The 20822-nt window shown below is 40.5% G+C and overlaps 1 protein-coding gene across 1 annotated transcript in view; it reads left to right on the plus strand.

The window, feature by feature from the left end:
- RNF148 (ring finger protein 148) overlaps positions 1 to 20822 on the plus strand; it is a 183308-nt gene that overhangs the window by 160876 nt on the left and 1610 nt on the right. The gene's annotated exons all lie outside the window — the stretch shown is intronic.

The raw sequence follows: 20822 nt of genomic DNA on the forward strand, positions 1-20822 counted from the left end.
CGTGTCAGACTCTTAGTGACCCCATGGACTGCAGCCTACCAGGATCCTCCATCCATGGGATTTTCCAAGCAAGAGTACTGGAGTGGGGTGCCATTGCAAGGTTAAGTAAAATTTCTTTGAAGAACTGTATTTGGCAAATGATATTTTATATAGATTTTTTTTTGGTATCAAACGTTCTTTCTAATTTTAGAATTAAATTTTTCATTTGTTACTTTGAGCATTGTTCAGTTTATGAAAGTTTTTAGGGTAAATATTCTTATTTCCTTAACTTTATGACCCTGAAAGAATTATGAACTTTTTTGCTTATTTAAATGTCACTGTTAAGTACCTGGTGGCTCAGACAGTAAAGAATCTGCCTGCAATGCAGCAGAGATACAGGTTTGATCCCTGGGTCAGGAAGGTCGTCTGTAGAAGGAAATGGCTACCCTCTCCAGTATTCTTGCCTGGAGAACTCCTTGGACAGAAGAGCCTGGTGGGCTGCAGTCCATGGGGTTGCAAAGAGTTGGACACAGCTGAGCAACTAACACTTTACTTAGTCAAAGATATTTATTCTGCTTTTTTTTTTTTTCTGTTGAACTTCTGTCTTTAAAGATTTTTGTCTTATCTTTGGTTTCAGTGGCAAAAGCTTGAGAGGAACCATATGTACCCTTGTTAGTACAGTCCCAGTGGGTGCTGGATTCACCTTTTATATTTAAAGGTGTATATTTAAAGCTTTTCTCTCGCATAGCCATAAAAATGTTTAGAGTCTTGAAAATAAACATAAAATATGCAAAATTGTGATTATCTCATAGTCATTGATCGTCTGTTCCTTAGTACAGTTTTGGTTTAGTTTATGTAACACCTTCCGAATACTTGTTGAAAGACCTGTTTTCATGTGGTACCCCCATAAAACACGCTAAGACATAGTCCTGAATATTTACCATTTTACAGTTGAAACAACTCTTTTTTTTTTTTTTGGTCACTGGAGGAACTCCTAGAATGGAGAATCTTGTTTTCATAAAGAGGTGCCCCTCTTTTGCATCCAAATCCTGGTTTGAGATGGGAGTTTTAGTTAAAAGTGATTGAGCTAATGAGGTAAGAATTGGTGTCCTGGAGGAGGACAGCTGTTTCTTAAAAATGTAAGCTGTTCAGTAGGTGCCTAGTATTTTTAGCTGAAAGTATAATGTCATATTTGTATGCATGTGTGCCATAAACTTTCAACCATCCCTTCTGCATGAGGTGCTGGTGGTACCCCCAAGTACGAGGGTTATCCCTCGCTCCTAAGGAAGATGATAGTCCCTTAAGGATTAAGGCACATTTCCAACATTCTAGCCATGGTGTGAGGAGGGACCAAGATGAGCTCTACAAGAGGAACAGGGCTGGTTTCAGAGAGAAAGTGATGAGTTGCAGTATGCAGCTGATGTTCTTAACCTGGGTGGAATTCAGAAAATCTGTGAACTCCGATGGGCAAAAAGGGAGCTTTAATTTTCACTAGCCTCTGACTGAAATTTAGCATTGTCTTAGAATTAGGAATATAGGCAGTAAACCAGAGTAGTTCTAGCAGTATCTGTTGGCTTTATCACCAATCAAAAGTGGTATATTTTGGTATCATGAATTTTATTGCAGCTGTCTTGAAATACTATTTATGTACATGAACTCCACTGAAACTGGTACTCTTAAATCCCTTATTACATCTCGCTGATGACTTCTGAAAAATGCACATAAATTGCTACAGCACAAATTTGTTTTTAAAAACATTTTTATAACTGTAGTAAAACTGCTTTCCTTCATACTCCTATGAATTATTTTTACGCTGTTAAAAGCGTTATTCTGAGAAGGTAGTCATAGACTTTACCAAAATGCTAAAAATTTCATTGTACAGAAATGGTTAGCTACCTCTGACTTAAAGGACCTGTGAAGGCTTCATCATAGAGGAGATGGGTTTAAACACACGGGGGAAACAAGCGGAACAAAGTTGTTTCTATCTGTGTTGGAATTCCAACTCGAACACTTTTCATCTGTGAGACTCTGGAACTGGATCTTGTTGTTAGTCACTAAATTGTGTCCTACTCTGCGACCTCATGGATTGTAGGCTGCTAGGCTCCTCTCTCCATGGGAGTCTCCAGGCAAGAATACTGGAGTGGGTTGCCATTTCCTTCTCCAGGGTATCTTCCTGACCCAGGGATTGAACCTGCATCTCCTGCATTGCAGGGAGATTCTTCACCACTGAGTGACCAGGGAACTTGATATTGCTACTCTTCATTTTCTTCATCTTTAGTATAGATGATAATGTACCTACTTCTCAGGATTGTTGATTAAAACAATTAATGAATTTAGGTTGCTAAGCACAATGCTTAATGTGAACTGCTATTATTATTATTTTGTGGCTTCTCTAATAGCCTTTAATCTCTACATGTTTTGATGAAGCAGTAAGTAATGATTTTTCTACTTTTGTGATGTATTTGTCACACTGGAATATATTTAATCCTCTATAAATTGCTGAGATTAAGATTTTAGCTTGACAACTTAGTTCTCTGTTCTAAAAGTTTCTGTCATGTAGAGGAATTTAATTTCCTTCCTAGCTTACCTTTGTTTCTCATAAAATTACGTGCAGGTCTGATAGTGTAGCATGGACAGAAGGTATTAAGCTAGTGGCAATCACAAATGAATATGTAGGGGCATTCAAAGGGAAAGAGATTAAATATATTTACCTGTGTTCCAGACGTACTGGGAAGGGAGAAGGGAGACCAGCCTTCCTCTTTCTCCCTGTGCCTGGTAGCCTTTGTTTTATGAAAACTGGCTCCTTTTCATACTTTGATGCACTCACACGTGATAGGCTAGATGTGAACCTGGCCTTTCTTCTTTGGATAGCCAGAGAAGGATGATGGTTCTAGCAAGTGAGAGAGCAGAGAAGAAGGGCTGTGTTAGGGGGCTTGCAACTTACTCCCCTCCATGCAGAGTTCCACACACCCATCAGGCTGGCGTCTTCTCTCCCCGACCCCCTTGTCCCTTCTCTTCCTTCTGCCTCCCTTTCTTCCTTTCCCTTTCCCTTCCTCTTCCTCCCCTGCTTTGCAGAACTCTCAGCACACAGACTGGCCCCTTGGGACGCCATGAAGTGGCGGGTTGTGGAGGTTTCTTCTGCACTTGAATCCCAACTTGCTCGTGACTAGCAGGAGCACAAAGAGAGCTGAGAGTCTGCATAACATGGAGAGATTGATATTTTGATTTGTCCGTTTCATGGCTCTTCAAATTTGTGTACATTTGTAATGGCATAAGGTAACTGTTCCTGAAAGGTTTATTATTGAAATAATATTGTCAAGTGATCATAACATAAATGTTGCAGGCTTGGAGAAAGCAGAGAGAGAGTCTACCACGACCTTAGGTTGTTTTCCTCTGATTGAGAAACAGGTTCATTTCATTCTCTATTCCCTGTTACACCAGACCAGCTGGCAGAGTTCTTTGTCCTTGCATTGTTTCTGAGAAGTCGTCCATGGTCACTGCATCAGCCTCTCTGCTCTGAAGTGTTTTCTCCATAAATGTTGTGTTGTGATGCTCAGATTATACATGTACGGTAAGTTCCTTGTGAACATTTAGACCTTTGTGTCTTAATCCATTCAGGCTGCTTTAACAAATCATCAAATTGGGTGACTTATAAAAATCCAGATTTCTCATTTCTGGATTCTGGGAAGTCCAAGATCATGGTTCTAGTGTTTGCAGTGTGCTGTCTGGTGAGGACCTGTTTCCTGGCTCATAGACGGCACCTGCCCTTTGTGTCCTGGCATGGCTGCAGGGCTAGGGAGCTTCATGGAGGCTTTTTGATAAGACCTCTGATACTGTTCGTGAGGGCTCTACTCTCATGACTTAAACACTTCCAAATTCCCTACCTTCTAATACTCTCCCATTGTGGATGTTTGGGATGTCAACCTTTGTATCCTGGAAGTACCCAAATATATTACAGCACCTTGTTTCATTCAGCTTCCTCATATATACTTGACTGGTAAGTGATGGCGGGGGAAATGTGATTACCTGAATATACTATACACATCTTGCTTTTCATTATTCTGTGACTTTTTTTCAAAGGCTCCTGCCTTACTTCACTGTGTGTGACAATTTCTAGGTCCATCCACATCTCTACGAAAGGCACAATTTAGTTCCTTTTTATGGCTGAATAATATTCCATTGTATATACGTACCCAGAGAAAACTAAATATTGTATATTAATGTGTATATAGAGAGAATCTAAAAAAATTACACAGATGAACCTGTTTGCAAAGTAGAAGTAGAGGCACAGACATAGAGAACAAATGTATGGACACACGGGGGAAGGGGGATGGAATTAATTGGGAGATTGGGATTGACATGTATACACTGCTACTACGTATGAAATAGATAACTAATGAGAACCTACTGTATAACACAGGGAGCTCTACTCACTGCTCTGTGGTGACCTAAATGGGAAGGAAAACAAAAAGAGGGGATACATGTATATGTATGGCTTCCCTGGTGGCTCAGTCGGTAAAGAATCTGCCTGCAGTGCAAGTGACCCAGGTTCTATTCCTGGATTGGGAAGGTCCTCTGGAGAAGGAAATGGCTACCCACGCCAGTATTCTTGCCTGGAGAACTCCACAGACAGGGCCCTGATGGGCTACAGTCCATGGGGTCTCAAAGAGCTGGGCACAAGTGAGCAACTAACACTAACTATGTCTATGTATAATTGATTCGCTTTGCTGTGCAACAGAAACTAGCACAACATTTTAAAGAAACTACACTACCACAGAAGTTAAAAGTAAATGTTCCTGCCATCTACTCTATTTATCCTGTAAGACTGAGCCCGCTGGCTACATCCTCCAGGTAACTTGCCTAGTCCCCCTCCCTCCTCTCTCCACCTCTCCCTCATTCTACTTCCATCTTTCTCTCTCCTTCCACACCCCTTCCTTCCTCCTCCCTTTTCACTTCCTTCTTTTCACCTTCCTCCCCTCTTTTCCTTCTCCCCTTACTCCCCCCTCACCATGATTTTTCCATGTCAAAAAATGTCTGCTGTTGCTACTGAGTTGCTTCAGTCGTGTCCGACTCTGTGCGACCCCATAGACAGCAGCCCACCAGGCTCCGCCATCCCTGGGATTCTAACTGTGTAGAAATGTAATGGAGGGTGTTAATAGGAAGTGCTTTGAGTAGTCAGATTAAAAGGTAATGGTAGGACTTCTCTACCAATGGTGGTGTAATAGATCAGAGTTATTGCTGAGATTTTTTATTACTATTATTTATTTTTATTGAAGTATAGTTGATATGTAATTGGGATTTGCTTTTAAATCAGCATTTAGCCATCTGAATATAATTGTTTTATGTGCAGGAGGGGAGACAAGGAAAAAGCTCTCAAGTTAGTAGTGTCTAAGTACCAATGTATAGCCAGACTTGTTAGGAATGCTATCAGTAAAACATAGCAGAATTAAAATTCTGTTCCATTGAATGCCTACCAAAAAAAAAAAGGGTAATGGTTGAATTGCTTAATGACAGTCATATCAACTGCACATACAAAGTTTCTATTTAGCAGACACTAAATATTGTCTTTTTTTTAAGTAAAAAATGTGGAGTATACTGCTGTGGTGAGATTATGAAGTAGTATTTTAGTATTTTCTGCCCAGTAATTTTACTTCATGGGGAAAATGATTATGCCTTCTCCAGGGCATTCTTAAATTTAAGACCTCTTCAACTAAGAGATGGAAGGCTTGGAAAGATTGCGGTTTCCAAATGTTGTATAAGATTTTCTATAGTAGACAGTCATTTCCTCCCCCCAATCTTAAACACTTCATTATTACTATTAACTTTTGGGTATGAAAGTTATTACCTTTTCATTGCCAAGATAAATTTCTGGTGGGAAATCTGAGCAGTATTATCTGTAAAGTGTTTGTGTGTGTGTGTGTGTGTGTTAGTTGCTTAGTCATGTCCAACTGTTTGCAACCCCATAGACTGTAGCCCACCAGGCCCCTCCATCCATGGGATTCTCTAGGCAAGAACACTGGAGTGTATTGCCATTCCGTGTTTGTAGCTAATATTTATTGGGAGAAAAAGGTTCTGTTTTTTAAATGTTAATATGACTTATTTTTGTAAAATTTTATGTGGTCTTACCCATTTAATATTTTGTTTATTCAAAATTTAATCTTGTTGGTGAGAACTATTTATGGGCTGTTTTTATGCCTTGGTACCTTCAATTTACACATTTTTGAAGTTGCCAGACTATTCAGGCATTGCTACTAGATATCCGTCATTCTCTCTTGCTTGGAGGGACAAAACTGAGTAAAGGAAAAAGTGTTTAATTGGGTTCTGACAAGCCTGTTTGGAAAATTGATGCAAAATGGTAAAAAGTGATAGGTTATGCCAAATATGGACTTCCCAGGTGGCACAGTGGTACAGAACCCGCCTGCCAATGCAGAAGATGTGAGTTCAGTCCCTGGGTCAGGAAGATCGCCTGGGATAGGAAATGGCAATGCACTCCAGTATTCTTGCCTGGAAAATTCCATGGACAGAGGAGCCTGGTGGGCTACAGTCCATGGGGTCACAGAGTCGGACACGACTGAGCACTCATGCACGATGTAATGCCAGATATAAGAATAAGGTTGGGATCAGTCATATTCTGAATTCAAAAGTGTGACTGTATAGAGTAGATAATATTGGGAAAGATTATTTGTACTATGTAATGGGTCTTTGTTTTGCCAGTTAGCTACCAAGTTTCCTTAAGTGGCAAATTTTGTTGATTTTTGAAGGTCAGGTCCAATACATATGTTACAGAGATTGTCAGTATTTGAACCATTATTTTCTGTTGTGGTCTGGTGAAGGCACGGGCAAATTCCAAGTAAAGACTGAACTCCATTTGACTTCCTTTGGGCACTAAATGATTATAAATAGACTCACACTATTACAGGTCAGGTTTTTGACCTCAAATGAGTTTGCTGCAAACTTCTGGGAAGAAAACAATTCTTAGGGTGTCTCATGTTGAATTGTGTGTAAAAGTCTATGGCCCTTTGTAAAATCTAGGGGAGCCCAATCATATGTTTTTGTTGAAGTTTGTATTAGGACCAGGGCAGACTTTAAGCTTCAACAGTAACTTACTAAGAGCAGAACGTGTGGGACTTTTATTTTAGAACTTTGTATCATGGTTGGTTTTTACAGTCATACAGCTTGCTTGCTTTCTCTCACAGATTGTGTTCATTTTTAAGCCTTAGATGCTGGAGAATTTTGACCACAGCAGATGATTATAGCTGGTTTTGTCCTTGGGAAAGCAACTCTTTTTTTAGATGCAGGACCAACACTGGACTCCAGATCTTGAAAGGAGCATGAACTCTTTGAATTGCAGGTGGGCTGTGCAGTTAGCCTTGGTGCACAGGCAAGCAAGGACACTGGCATTTTTCTTGGAATAGGTGTGTGGAAAAGACCTGATGCTGGATAAGATTGAGAGCAGGAGGAGAAGGGAATGACAGAGGATGAGGTAGTTAGATGGCATCACCAACTCAAGGTGATGAGTTTGAACAACTTAAGGTTTGTTCAAAAGCATGAGTTTGAACAAACTCCAGGAGATAGTGAAGGGCAGGGAGGCCTGCTGTGCTGCAGTCCATGGATTCTCAAAGAGTTGGACACAGCTTAGCAACTGAACAACAAGGTGTGTGGAAGAGAATCCTTTCATATCTTCTAGATGTGAGCAGGACAATATTTGCTGCTTTGAAATTTCAGGGAACAGAAATCTTCTGTGACTTATTGAGGAGACAAACTTGATTCATGGGGCTTGTCCAGAAGTTCAAATCGCCCCCCACCAGTTTGGCTCAGGAGAGAGAAACCTCCAGCAGGAAGAGTTATGAGGACTGACCAGTCCTAAGTAGCAGTCGGGGGCAGTCCAGTAACATCCTCACTTAAGAGTGGTGTCCAGTCACTAGAGAGAACTCCTGGCTATTCAGCACTGGAGAGATGAAAGGTTAAGAGGTTTGGTATGTGATGGAAGAGAACAAGAACCTCAGATAGAACATAGTAACAGGGGCAGTCACCCTTGTGAGGAAGGAGGTGCAGTCTCATGCCATTTCAGAGAGGATGTGTATAGGTCGGTTCGTCCACCACCCGGGTTTGGTAAATTCATAGTGCCAAAATTAGCCTCTGGATGGGGGTGTTTAGGCTCATAGATCATAAATTCAGAACAGTCCTGTGAACGGACTAACATCTTGGTGAAGCCAAAAGCAAGGCTGTTGGTTTACCTTTTTAAACTTACACTCTTCAGTCTTTGCTATAGTGTTTGCTGAATAGACCACTGTCTGAGATAACTATTGCTGTCTCAGCCTGAGTGTTCACCAACTTATGAGAAGTGAAAAGACATAAAGATAAAATAGAAATTTTTAGAAAGTAAAGAAACAATTACTTCAAGAATCAGTTATATGAGAAGACTTACTGAGACAAATGCTACCAAGATCAATGGAAAAAAATGTACAAATAAACACAATTAGGAATATAAAATGAAAATTAACTACAGATAGAATAATTTAAAAATTGTAAAATTACTTTCAATAATGCTATGCTGTAGATTAGGAAACTTAAACAATTGACTCAAGAAGAAATAAGAAACCTGAACTGTTATCCATTAAGATAGTGAAGTGATAATCCAGTCTGTACTACTCAAAGAGACTAAGCTCAAATAGTTTTACCAAACCTTCAAGGAAAGTTAATTTCTAAGAGTTGTCTCAGAAGTTAGGAAGAGAAAGCTTGTTTGAAGCTAGTATATCTTTGCAAATAACCAAATTTGGAAAATGTAATAATAAAAAACTAAAGACCAGTCTCATTTTATGTGGGTACATGTGTGTGTGAGTTGCTTAGTCATGCCTGACTCTCTGTGATCCCAAGGACTGTAGCCTGCCAGGCTTCTCTGTCCATGGAATTCTCCAGGCAAGAATACTGGAGTGGGTTGCCATTCCCTTCTCCAGGGGATCTTCCCAACCCATGGATCAGACCCAAGTTTCCTGCATTGTAGGCAGATACTTTACTGTCTGAGTCACAGAAAAGCCTATGGCTGCATGAATCCTTAATAAAATATTAAATTTTAGTGATATACATCAGGATGAAGTATGTTTTATCCTATGAGTGTGTGAATGATTCAGTATTAGAAAAACTTAAAATCACCAATTAGATTAAGAGGTAAAAGAGAAAAATTATATCATTTTATTAATGTGACAAAAATGGCCTCCCTATTCCTTGGGAAACACCAATGTTGAAATCAGGCCAATTAATAACCCTGCGCTTCCCTGATAGCTCAGCTGGTAAAGAATCCTCCTGTAATGTGGGACACCTGGGTTCAATCCCTGGTTTGGGAAGATCCCCTGGAGAAGGGAAAGGCTACTCCAGTATCCTGACCTGGATAATTCCATGGACTGACTGTACGGTCCATGGTGTCACAGAGTCAGGCACGACTGAGTGACTTTCTCTTCACTTCACAGTAGTCTCTGAGTATTCAAGTGAAAGGAAGAGTTACCCATTGCTCACTTTAAATCAAAACAAGGTGTGATTAAGCTTAATGAAGAAGGCATATTGAAAACAAGGATAGGCCAAAAGCTGGACTCTTGAACCAAACAGTTGGCTAAGTTGTGAATTCAAATAAAAAGTTCTTGAAGGATATCAAAAATGCTACTCCATTGTATCACTCATTCTTGTGAAGGATTAGAAAGCAAAACAGCCTTGCTGACAGGAGAAAGTGTAAAGGGTCTGGACAGACGATCAAACTACCCACAACATCCCCTTAAGCCAAAACCTAATCTAGAAATAGGCGCTAACTCTCTCTCTTTAATGCAGTGAGGGCTAGGAGAGCCCTTTTGAACTGTGGTGTTGGAGAAGACTCTTGAGAGTCTCTTGGACTGCAAGGAGATCCAACCAGTCCGTTCTGAAGATCAGCCCTGGGATTTCTTTGGAGGGAATGATACTGAAGCTGAAAGTCCAGTACTTTGGCCACCTCATGTGAAGAGTTGACTCATTGGAAAAGGCTCTGATGCTGGGAGGGATTGGGGGCAGGAGGAGAAGGGGACGACAGAGGATGAGATGGCTGGATGGCATCACTGACTCGATGGACGTGAGTCTGAGTGAACTCTGGGAGTTGGTGATGGACAGGGAGGCCTGGCATGCTGTGATTCATGGGGTTGCAAAGAGTCAGACACGACTGAGCGACTGAACTGAACTGAGGAGAGGTAAGGAAGTTACAGAAGAAAAGGTTGAAGCTAGCAGAGATTGGTTCATGAGGATAAAGGAAAGAAGCCATCTCCCCAACACTGCCCGGTGAAAGCAGCAAGTGCTGATGTAGAAGCTACGGCAGATCCATTCATTATCCTAGTTAGAGACCACAAGTCTCTCTGAGACAATGTGGCTGCACTAAACAACAAATTTTCAACATAGTACAACAGCCTTATATCAGATAGGACTTTCATAGCTAGAGAGGAGAAGTCAATGCCTGGATTCAGAGAACTGGCTGGATCTCTTGTTAGGACTAATGCAGCTGGTGACTTTCAGTTGAAGCTCATGTTCATTTACTATTCTGAAAATCCCTGGTCCTTAAGAATTATGCTAAATCTACTTTACTTGTGCTCCATAAATGGAATGACAAAGCCTCAATGACAGCACATGTGTTTACAACATGGTTTACTGAATATTTTAAGCCTAATGTTGAGACCTACTGCTCAGAAAATTCCTTCCAAGATGCTAACTGCTCACTGATAGTGCACCTGATCACCCAGGAGCTTTAAGGATATACTACCAAATATTTTCACGCTTGCTAACACAACATCCATTCTTCAGTCCATGGATAAGAGAGATGGAGAAAAATCAAGTTAAAAACTTAACATCATCTAGCAACAACTCAAAAGTTGTAGAGAAGAAAGGAATGGTGAATTCCATCTCCTCTTTATATACTTGCAGGTTAAGAGGTTGTCACATGCATTTTTTGATAGACTGTATGACTTTTCCTCTTGAGTTATATGAAATCAGTCATATAGTTTTCCTGCCTGTATAACCTGTTAGTATAATCTGTATCAAATGGAAAAAATCATGCCAGGAGAGCTAATCAAATTCTTGTTTTGATCTTGTTTTTATGGGAGGTTTGTGGATGTGAAGGAACAAAAGCTATTTTTCTGAAGTTGGCATATACATTAAGATGATGATAATCACAATCCAGCTATATTTGCATGTATCCTTTATGAGTCATGAAATACTTTCCATAATGGGCAATCACTTATTAGTTGTTTAGCTGGAGATATTAACAGGCACAAAAATAGATCAGTAGTTATATATGTTATATATGGAAAAAATGATACTGAATGTTTTACGTCAATAGAGACTTCATTAGAATTAAAGGATTGTGAAAATCCCTTAAAGACCCTATCATCATTCTTATCTCATAAAATAAGTGAATTAAGACTATAATGTAAAGATGGTGATAGTGGTGGTAACACATATCGAACTGTATATTGAACTGAGCAGTGTTCTAAATGCTTTAGATACTGTACATTTTTTTCATTTAATCCTCATAAGAGTTCTGAAGGGTGGGTTCTGCTTCTTTCCCTATTTGACAAGTAAAGAAGCCAGGGCATATAATTTCAAGTAATCTGTTCAAGGCTGCAGAACTAGTATAAGCACAGGATTCAAACCCGGGAAGCTTGGCTTCAGAATTAACTAAACCTGTGTGATTAACTAAACCTGAAGCTTCCCGCATAGCTCAGTCAGTAAAGAATCTGCCTGCAATGCAGGAGACCTGGGTTTGATTCCTGGGTCGGGAAGATCCCCTAGAGAAGGAAATGGCAACCCACTCCAGTTTTCTTGCCTGGAGAATCCCATGGACTGAGGAGCCTGGCAGGCTACAGTCCATGGGGTCACAAGAGTCAGACACAACTTAGTAACTAAACCACCACATGTGAAATGTAACAATTCCTATTCGTGTTAAAACTAATGAGAACTATCTAATACTATGAAATGTGATATGAACCAAAGACTTGTTTTTAAATATAAAAATGTCACAGCTTCATGAGCTTCATGAACCCGAGTCAAAGAAGCTTTGTGATCAGATGTGCCATTTGGGCTGCTTTATCATCAACTGCATGAAACACACTAGGGAATGTGGTACGTTAGCGTAGGGTATCTGGGCTGTGTGTGAATACACTGCTCCATCTGTGGGCAGGATTTTCCTATCATACCTCTCTGCCACTTAGTTTACATTACTTATTTGTCACATCAGAGTTCTTGAGTGAGGTTCAACCTTGACTTCATCTTTGAATTCCTGGATACACAGAAACAATTGATTCATGAATATATTAAAAGAAAAAAAGTTGTTTTTTTCCCTCCACGCAGTGCAGCATGTGGGATCTGGGTACCCTAACATCCTCCAGTGGAAGTGCTGAGTCCTAACCACTGGACCACCAGGAAATTCCCCAAAATTGGTTTTTTTTGATCACTGCTCTAGTACCCAGAACTGTGCACATAAGTCAGTTCTTGATAAATATTTGCATGAATGAATGAAAGAATAATGTAGATATTGAGTAGATGGTTCTTGGATTGTCCTCCTGGAGCATATGTGAAGAACAGGCTGTGCCAAGCTTTTATGCCAGAGAATCACTTTTACTATGAAAAATCAGATCAGTAATTGATTTTATACAAATCAGTGTGCTAGGCTCTGAAGGAAGACAAACAAATATAATAAAATCCTACCCTCAAAGAACTTAGAATTGAGAATCAAAAAGCCTTTATTAGAGGTAAGAGTTAATTAATGTTTTCAACACCTGCATAAAAATATACCCATACAGTATATAATTTCCTAAGAAAGGATGTAGAAAATGAAGAAAATACTATTTATTTCTTTAAAATGTAGCTAGCACTTATTTTTACTTTAAAAGGTACATATATTGTATATCCTGGTAACCATAAATGCAAAACTTTTTAATGATAAAAAGCCAGAGACAGTTCAGAGTAGAAAGAATATAATTTGTATTGGGTTAGGTGGTTTCTCGGAGAAGGCAATGGCACCCCACTCCAGTACTTTGCCTGGAAAATCCCATGGATGGAGGAGCCTGGTAGGCTGCTAAGAGTCAGACACGACTGAGCGACTTCACTTTCACTTTTCACTTTCATGCATTGGAGAAGGAAATGGCAACCCACTCCAGTGTTCTTGCCTGGAGAATCCCAGGGACAGGGGAGCCTGGTGGCTGCCATCTGTGGGGTCACACAGAGTCGGACACGACTGAAGTGACTTAGCAGCAGTAGCAGGTGGTTTCTGGGTTTGCAGGATCTGAGTGTGTCTTGAGCTGGGAAGAGAATGTCTATGGGTTGTTGAGATAGATAGTTGCACTTAGAAACTTTTTGCTTTAACTGTTACTACTGATATGATAATAGGGCCTTCTTTGAAGTACCAAAATGAACAAAATCTGGTACTTTTCTTTGGATAATATCTATTTAGCTTACGACCTGATGCATATTTATATAAGTATATATGTGTGGGTGTATATATCTTGATATACAAAAGATAATTAAAGGAGCATTTAAAAATTTGTAGGGTCAAGTTGGTTATATATTAGAAATAGTTGTTACTTTATGGCTGTATATTACTCCCTTTTTGTATCATTTTTTCAGATTCAGAGATGTGGATGGAATTTATTCTTGACTTTTGGAGAGAGAATGTGAGACAGATGGCCTCTGATCCTGTGATATTAAATAAGCCTTTTTCTGGACAACTGTTGTCAAAGTAATTCCTAGTGGAGGGAAGACATGTCAAATCATTGCCTGTTCTATTTTTTTTTTTTTAATGGATGACTGTATAATACAGAGGTTGCCAAAAGCTGCTGATAAGTCTTAATATTTTGAAGAATAAGTGCTTGAAAAATCAAACATTTGTTGGGTACCTTGAGCAAATTGCACTGTGTTGGTGTTGGGACAAGGTGGGGAAACAGAGTTTAGAGAAATAAGAGGACACTGCCCCTCTCGAGACATTCTACATCCAAAGAATAGCCAACATAAAGCATCCAACTACACTATGTAACATGTAGCAAAATTAAATGAATGTCAAGTAGGTGCGGAAAGAATATGCTTAGTCTCTCAGTCATGTCCGACTCTTTGTGACCCCACAGACTGTAGCCCACCAGGTTCCTCTGTCCATGGGGACTCTCCAGGCAAGAATACTGGAGTGGGTCGCCATGCCCTCCTCCAGGAGATTTTCCTAACCCAGGCATCGAACCCAGGTCTACATTGCAGGTGGATGCTTTACTGTCTGAGCCACCAGGGAAGCCCAAGAATAGTGGAGTGGGTAGCTTATCCCTTCTCTAGGGGAACTTCCAGACCCAGGAATTGAACCGGGGTCTTCTGCATTGCAGGAGGATTCTTTACCAGCTGAGCTACCTGGGAAACCCACAGAAAGAATAGGAGCAGGATATTTCAACTGGAGTGACTGCAAAAAAGATGGGGATCATTGGTTTTGTTTTAATATTGATTCATTCATTCATTTTGGCTGTGTTGGGTCTTAGTTGCAGCATATGGGTTCTTCATTGTGGCATGTGGGATCTTTCATTACAGTGCAAGGACACCCTAGTTCTGACATGCAGACTTTAGAGCACTGGCTTAGTAGTTGAAGCTCATGGGCTTAGTTGCTCCGAAGCTCGTGGGATCTTAGTTCCCTGACCAGGGATCGAACCTATGTTCCCTGCATTTCAAGGAGGATTCTTAACCTCTGGACCACCAGAGAAGTCCCTGGGGTCAGTCTTGAAGGATGACAAAATGTTCCTAGGTAGAAAACAGGAAAGAGCCTTCATCAAATGGGGAATGGGGAGAGGACCCTTTTATTGAACTCCCACCATGCTAGCAGTGTGCTTGGTGAATTACAAAGAGATGTGAAATGGATCATCTGATATTCAGCATGGCCAGGAAGGCAGGTATCACTCCCCCATCTTACACATGAGACAGCCAAGTCTCAGGGTGACTTCGCTTACACAGCTAGCACATGCAAAGACAGGGTTTCGTGGCGGATCTGTTTCACGTAGCCTTGCGCTTTAGTACCGTTTCTGCTAGTGTGATGACTCTATTGCTGTTTTTATCCTTCTCTGCTGCCTCCCAGGAGGGATTAAATCCCCTAATAAATAAGTAAGGGTTTGTGACCTGTGAATTGGAAAAACTTAAGGGATCTAAGGGGGAAAATCCTCTTAAATACCACTGCCTTGCTATTTCTGACTGCTGAGAGCTCACTCTGAGTTAACCGCACTCTGGGGAACTGGTCTTAGAAAGACAAAGCTTATACAGGCCTTTGATGACCGATAGCGGCCTAAGAAGGTCTCCAGTCTTCTTCATGGTTTTAGGGCAACTTTGAAACAACAGAGCTCCAAAAGCAGGCTCCTCATCCTCAGTGATTCTTAACTATAGGAGCAAAATCGTCCGTTAATAGAACAGGGAAAGTTCTTGTGGTTATTCTAAAGATTCTGTACCCACCCCCTACCCTGCTTTGAGTATATTGCCTCTTCTCCACCCCTTTGAACAAAAATTGAGTCTAAATGATTGAGTTAATATTAATGTATTTTTCCCCTAGACTCAGAGAAAGATAACAATACCACCAATTACTGTCCTTAGTCTTGTTCTTAAGGATGTTCAGCTCCTTTTTCTGCCCTCTTAATGCACAGGCTGTGGTGTGAGGCTTTTCCCCCAATTACTTTCCAAACTACTAGTAATGTGTTTCTCTTTGTTGATGGTCATTCTGTCCTCTAACTTAGTAGATTGACTGAGAAAGAAAAGTTGTTCTCAATTTGGTGTTCAAATGTTTTAATTCAGAATGTGGAAGAAAGTATAATTTATGTAGGTTGATTTCTGCCTGTTAAAGTATAAATGAATTTAGTTATATTACAAATGCTCATTTATCTTAGCATTCAGATATGGCTATAAGAAATTCTGTTTTATGAGTGTTCAATCTGTAGAAGAATTAAAGGTTAACCACATTATGCATATTTAACTATTCTGTTGCTTGAACTAAATGATCACCCTTAGGAAGATAAAATTAACTGGATCAGCCTTATTGTGTGAGTAATATTACAGGTTAGAATCTAGAAGATAAGACATTGGCAATTTAATTAACCTTCATTGAGAACCTATGATATGCCAGAAGCTGAGTATTGAAAAAAATGAGAGTAAGATTTAGTCCCATACCATGAGATTAATAGAGAAGAGCATTTTGTAGAGGGAACTATATCAGTTGCTATCTAAAAGCTCAATGTAAGGGTAGTGATTTTTTTCATTTTTAATTGGAGAATTACTGCTTTACAATTTTGGTTTCTGCCATACAACAGTGTGAATCAGTATACATGTATCCCCTCCTTGAACCTCTGTCCCCTCCCTACCGTCTCCTCATCACAGAGCGCCAGGTGGAGCTCCCTGTGTTATATGGCAGCTTCCCACTAGCTGTCTGTTTCACACATGGTCGTTTTTCCGTCAGTGCAGCGCTCTGAATTCATCCCACCCTCTCCTCCCGGTGTGTCCACAACTCTGTTCTCTATGTCTGCATCTCTGTTTAAGGGCAGTGTTTTTTTATAAACTACTTTTTAAAAGGTCAGTATCTGTCACTGCTCAGGAGTCTAGATGGGCTCAGCAATTGGTCTCAGCTGGATTCAGTCGCATTTGTGCCATCACCTCAGCATTAGGAAGACATCTCTGCTCATCATGGGTGTTCGCACGTATTTGTCCATCTGTGGGTTGACCTAGGTCCATCTGTAGGTTGACCTAGGTCCCCTCAGCTGATACACTTGTGCCCTCCTCTATCAGGCTAGCCTTCTGTGCTAGAGGATAGCAGGGTTTCAAGAGGGAAGGGAGGGAGCGCAAAGCGTTTGAGGCTTAGACTTGGAACTGGTGCATCATCACATCCGTGCCAGTCTTTTCACCAATTTGAGTCACCAATCTATCCAGCTTAAAGAGGTGTAGAAATAAATTCCACCTCCTGATGAAGGACCTGGCAAGTCACATTGCAAAGGCATCATCAGGAGGGAAGTACTTAGGCCCATTTTGTAATTAGTGTTCCTACTGTAGGTACAGTTTCATAAAAGGAACAAAAAGTCTGTCTCAGGTCTCCATAAAATGAGTGCTGCAGTAGGAGCCCAGGAAGCTGTAAGCCCTGTGAGTTGAAGAAGCATACATTTCAGGCTGATAATAGTGGAAAATGAGGTTGAATTGAAGGAGAGAGGACCAGGCTGGAGAAGTGTCTGTTGAAGTTTCTAGAAGCTTGGATGTTATCCTTTGGATAGACGGAACCATCTAAGGTTTTAGACAAATAGGAATGCCATCGTGAACGTCATTACTTTTTTTGATAGGTTGCTCTGGCAACAGGATGAATTCAAGGTGAGCAAAATATTGCTGGAGATTAGATGCTGTTGCCAAATTCTAGACTGTGGAATGACGACGATGAAGCCAGTGAAAAGTACTCACTCACATGTGGTAAAGCTGACCACGTTGCTCATTCTTTCAAACAAACTCCTTTGACGCAGGTGCTGTGTTAGGTGTTTGAGAAACGCTAGTGAGAATCCCCTTTAATGTTATAAAGGCTTCTTGGAGCTATGGGCTCCTGGAAGCTCTTAGACAAGTTATACCTTTCTCATGCATCTCACTGTTAGGAGTGCAGATAATTGAGAAGAATAGTGATCCCGGCTTACATAGTGAAGAAGTGATGGCTAGTGAGATGGTAATTTAAAATGTCTGTTTTGGCTGTTCTTTCTTATATATTTAGTTACCAGAGCTTTTAGTGATATTGAAAATTATTATATTGTTTAATATAAAGAATACTGAATGAGGCGTTTCTGTTGTTCAGTCACCAAGTTGTGTTTGATTTTTGTGACTCCATGGACTGCAGCACACCAGGCTTCTCTGTCCCTCACCATCTCCTGGAGTTTGCCCAAGTTTCCAGTGAATGAGGAGTAGGAGTAAATTTTGTAACTTTCACGCATCTGTATCTGCCCCCTAGTATAGTGTGTGACTGTCAATGTAATTCAAAAGCTCATATATTAGTTTTTAAATTTACCGTATTCCATTTTAGCATATTCAGAGCTCTTTCCTGGGTTCAGAAATAAGTGGAAAATGTATTTGTATGTGAAAAAAATTTTGTTGCATGTGTCTGAGAGAATATGTGGCAGTAGTGATTAATTTATGGGAGAAATTTTGAAAAAAATGTAAGGATTTACCAATTTGCAATCAAATGTAATAACATCTTAAAATAATTTACTGTTAGAATTCTTTAGAAATAAAGATACCTCTTTCAGAAAGTATCATTAGCCTTACTCACTTTTTCTTGTTCTTAGTCTACTTAGAATCAGTATTCTGTTCCTGCTAAATCCCATTATGATGCATTTAATTACTCACAGAAACCCTGCTGCTGCTGCTGCTGCTAAGTCAATTCATTCGTGTCCAACTCTGCGCGACCCCATAGACGGCAGCCCACCAGGCTCTCCCATCCCTGGGATTCTCCAGGCAAGAACCCTGGAGTGGGTTACCATTTCCTTCTCCAATGCATGGAAGTGAAAAGTAAAAGTGAAGTTGCTCAGTCGTGTCCGACTCTTAGCAACCCCATGGACTGCAGCCCACCAGGCTCCTCAGTCCCTGGGATTCTCCAGGCAAGAGTACTGGAGTGGGGTGCCATTGCCTTCTTCGACAGAAACCCTATCCAGTTGTTATTCTTAAGATTAAAATCAAATCCAGTGTGTTTTGTGGATTCCTAGAGATCTCTGATAATACTTGGATAAAGCAACTTGTGAGGTAGTCTATTGAAGCTTTTTCAGTATCCTCTGCATTTAGAGATACGTCCACACAGTATTGTCCAGATAGTATTTAGCTATTTTTCTTATCAAAGTCGAGATTTCTGGATGTTTGAGCATTCTTGACAGGTTGATGAATAGTGGAGGGATAGAGATCAGGTGATTTCTCTCCATCAGGTTAATGAAAATTATAACCTTCTTGAACTTATTTGGAACCTAGAAATTAGGACATGTACATGCATGTACCTAATTGGTGTATAACTCTCTTCTTCCACCTAGATGATGACCCTCTGAGAACAATGGTGCTGTGTCCCTGGTGACATAGGCTATGGCTCACATCAGTACCTTGTGTATAGTGAATAATACATTTATCATGGTTAGTGGTTATATAGGTATAATTCCGCTGGGTAAATCTTGGGAACTTTGTTTAGGTACTCACCTTCCAGTTGGTACCCGTTCCCTTTGGTGGCAGGACACTGACTGACTTTATGTTCCTTCCTGCCATGTGCTCAATCAGGGAAGGGATTTTCCATAGCAGGATAAATCATGGTTAACCTGAGCCAAACATGATAATTCTACCCTGGTTACCAGTGGGTCCATTCAGTGTGGGTTTGCTAAAGCACTGCTACCGAAGGAGACATTGAAGGAAGTTTAGTTAGGTTTCTGGAAAATAAAATTGCCTTGCTCTTCTATGGAGAGATGTGAGAACAGTCTCTTTGTGCCTCTGAATGTGATCTGTCATTCTTCCCATTGAAACCTGGAACAACAGTAGCTAGCCTGGGGGATAATGAAATGAGCCTGTAGATGAGAAAAATCAACTTACTATACTTAGACGTAGGGTGGCAACATGGAAGGGCAGCCAAGGATATTTGGAGCATGGAATGAGCCAACCTTTGTATATTTCAGCCTCCTTTGGTTGAACTTTGCAGGCAGGCTAATGAAAGCCTCTTTAATTCTTGGATGTTAAAAAGATAGAAAGGTTAGATATTGAATAAATGGTCTAATAGTCAGAAATTAACATTAGTCATCTGTTTTCCTCTCCTCCCCCCACCCCCACTGCCCAACTTCCCTTCTGTCGTGTTCAGACATCCTGGCCCCAGGATAGAAGACCCCTGGACCTGGTCCTGATAAAATGGATGCAGTTTTGTATCAGGCTTCATAGGATTATAGGCATTTGTGCAAGTGTCTGCTGTTTTAATCTCAAAGAGATCAGGAAACGGAGACAGGTTGGGGACTCCTCCTTATTGAATGTATTGCCAATTATAAACTTCATGATAAGAGCTCGGACCTAATTTCTCAGGGACAGGTGAATTTGGGGATGAGTCCTCCCTCCCAAGGCTGTTATTGACACTTTGGGTCAGGTAATTACTTCCTGCTCAGGGCTGTTTTGTGGATTGTAGAATATCCAGCAGTATCCCCGTCCTCTACGCACTGGATGCAGTAGTACTCTCACACTGTGACAATCGAGAGTGTCTCCAGAAACAGCCAACTATTTCTTGGGAGACAAAATTATCCCCCACTTGAGAACTGCTATGTTGGGGGTAAAAAATTGTTTCTTACCAGTGCGTTTGTCCTAAGAGAGGGGGGACGTTCTGGCTGCCATTGCCTAAGCAGTTCATCGTACAATGAGAAAGAGACAATGAATTATTAATACTAAGTTTTTCAAATTGGTCTTTTCAACCACATGATGAGCCTTTAGATTTGAGATGTCTTGAGCTAAAATATAGCTACCGCTTAAATTCCTTCAGCTTTCAAGATCAGCAACTGATCTTTAGCAAGCTAAATTGTATTGTTTTTAAAATCCTGTCTTCAGTTGTTAAATAATTGCATGTCTAACAAACAGCCTCTGATATGATGATAACTGTCTTCTTGATAAGGCTTTATTTTGTCAGTGTTAATAAATGTCAGTTTACATTCCCCAGAAGCAGCAGCATGTTGAATCTTAGGCCTGGGATGAGCATTTAATGTTGCAAGACAGAGGGAATGATTTGTTTCTGCTTCCCACGGACTGACTGGCATATTGGGTAGCATAAAACCATACCTGAGAACTGATGACTGGCCAGAAACATGCAG

Source organism: Bison bison, unplaced genomic scaffold (genome assembly GCF_000754665.1).
Source record: "Bison bison bison isolate TAMUID 2011002044 unplaced genomic scaffold, Bison_UMD1.0 scf7180017864530, whole genome shotgun sequence".
Classification (NCBI taxonomy): Eukaryota; Metazoa; Chordata; class Mammalia; order Artiodactyla; family Bovidae; genus Bison; species Bison bison.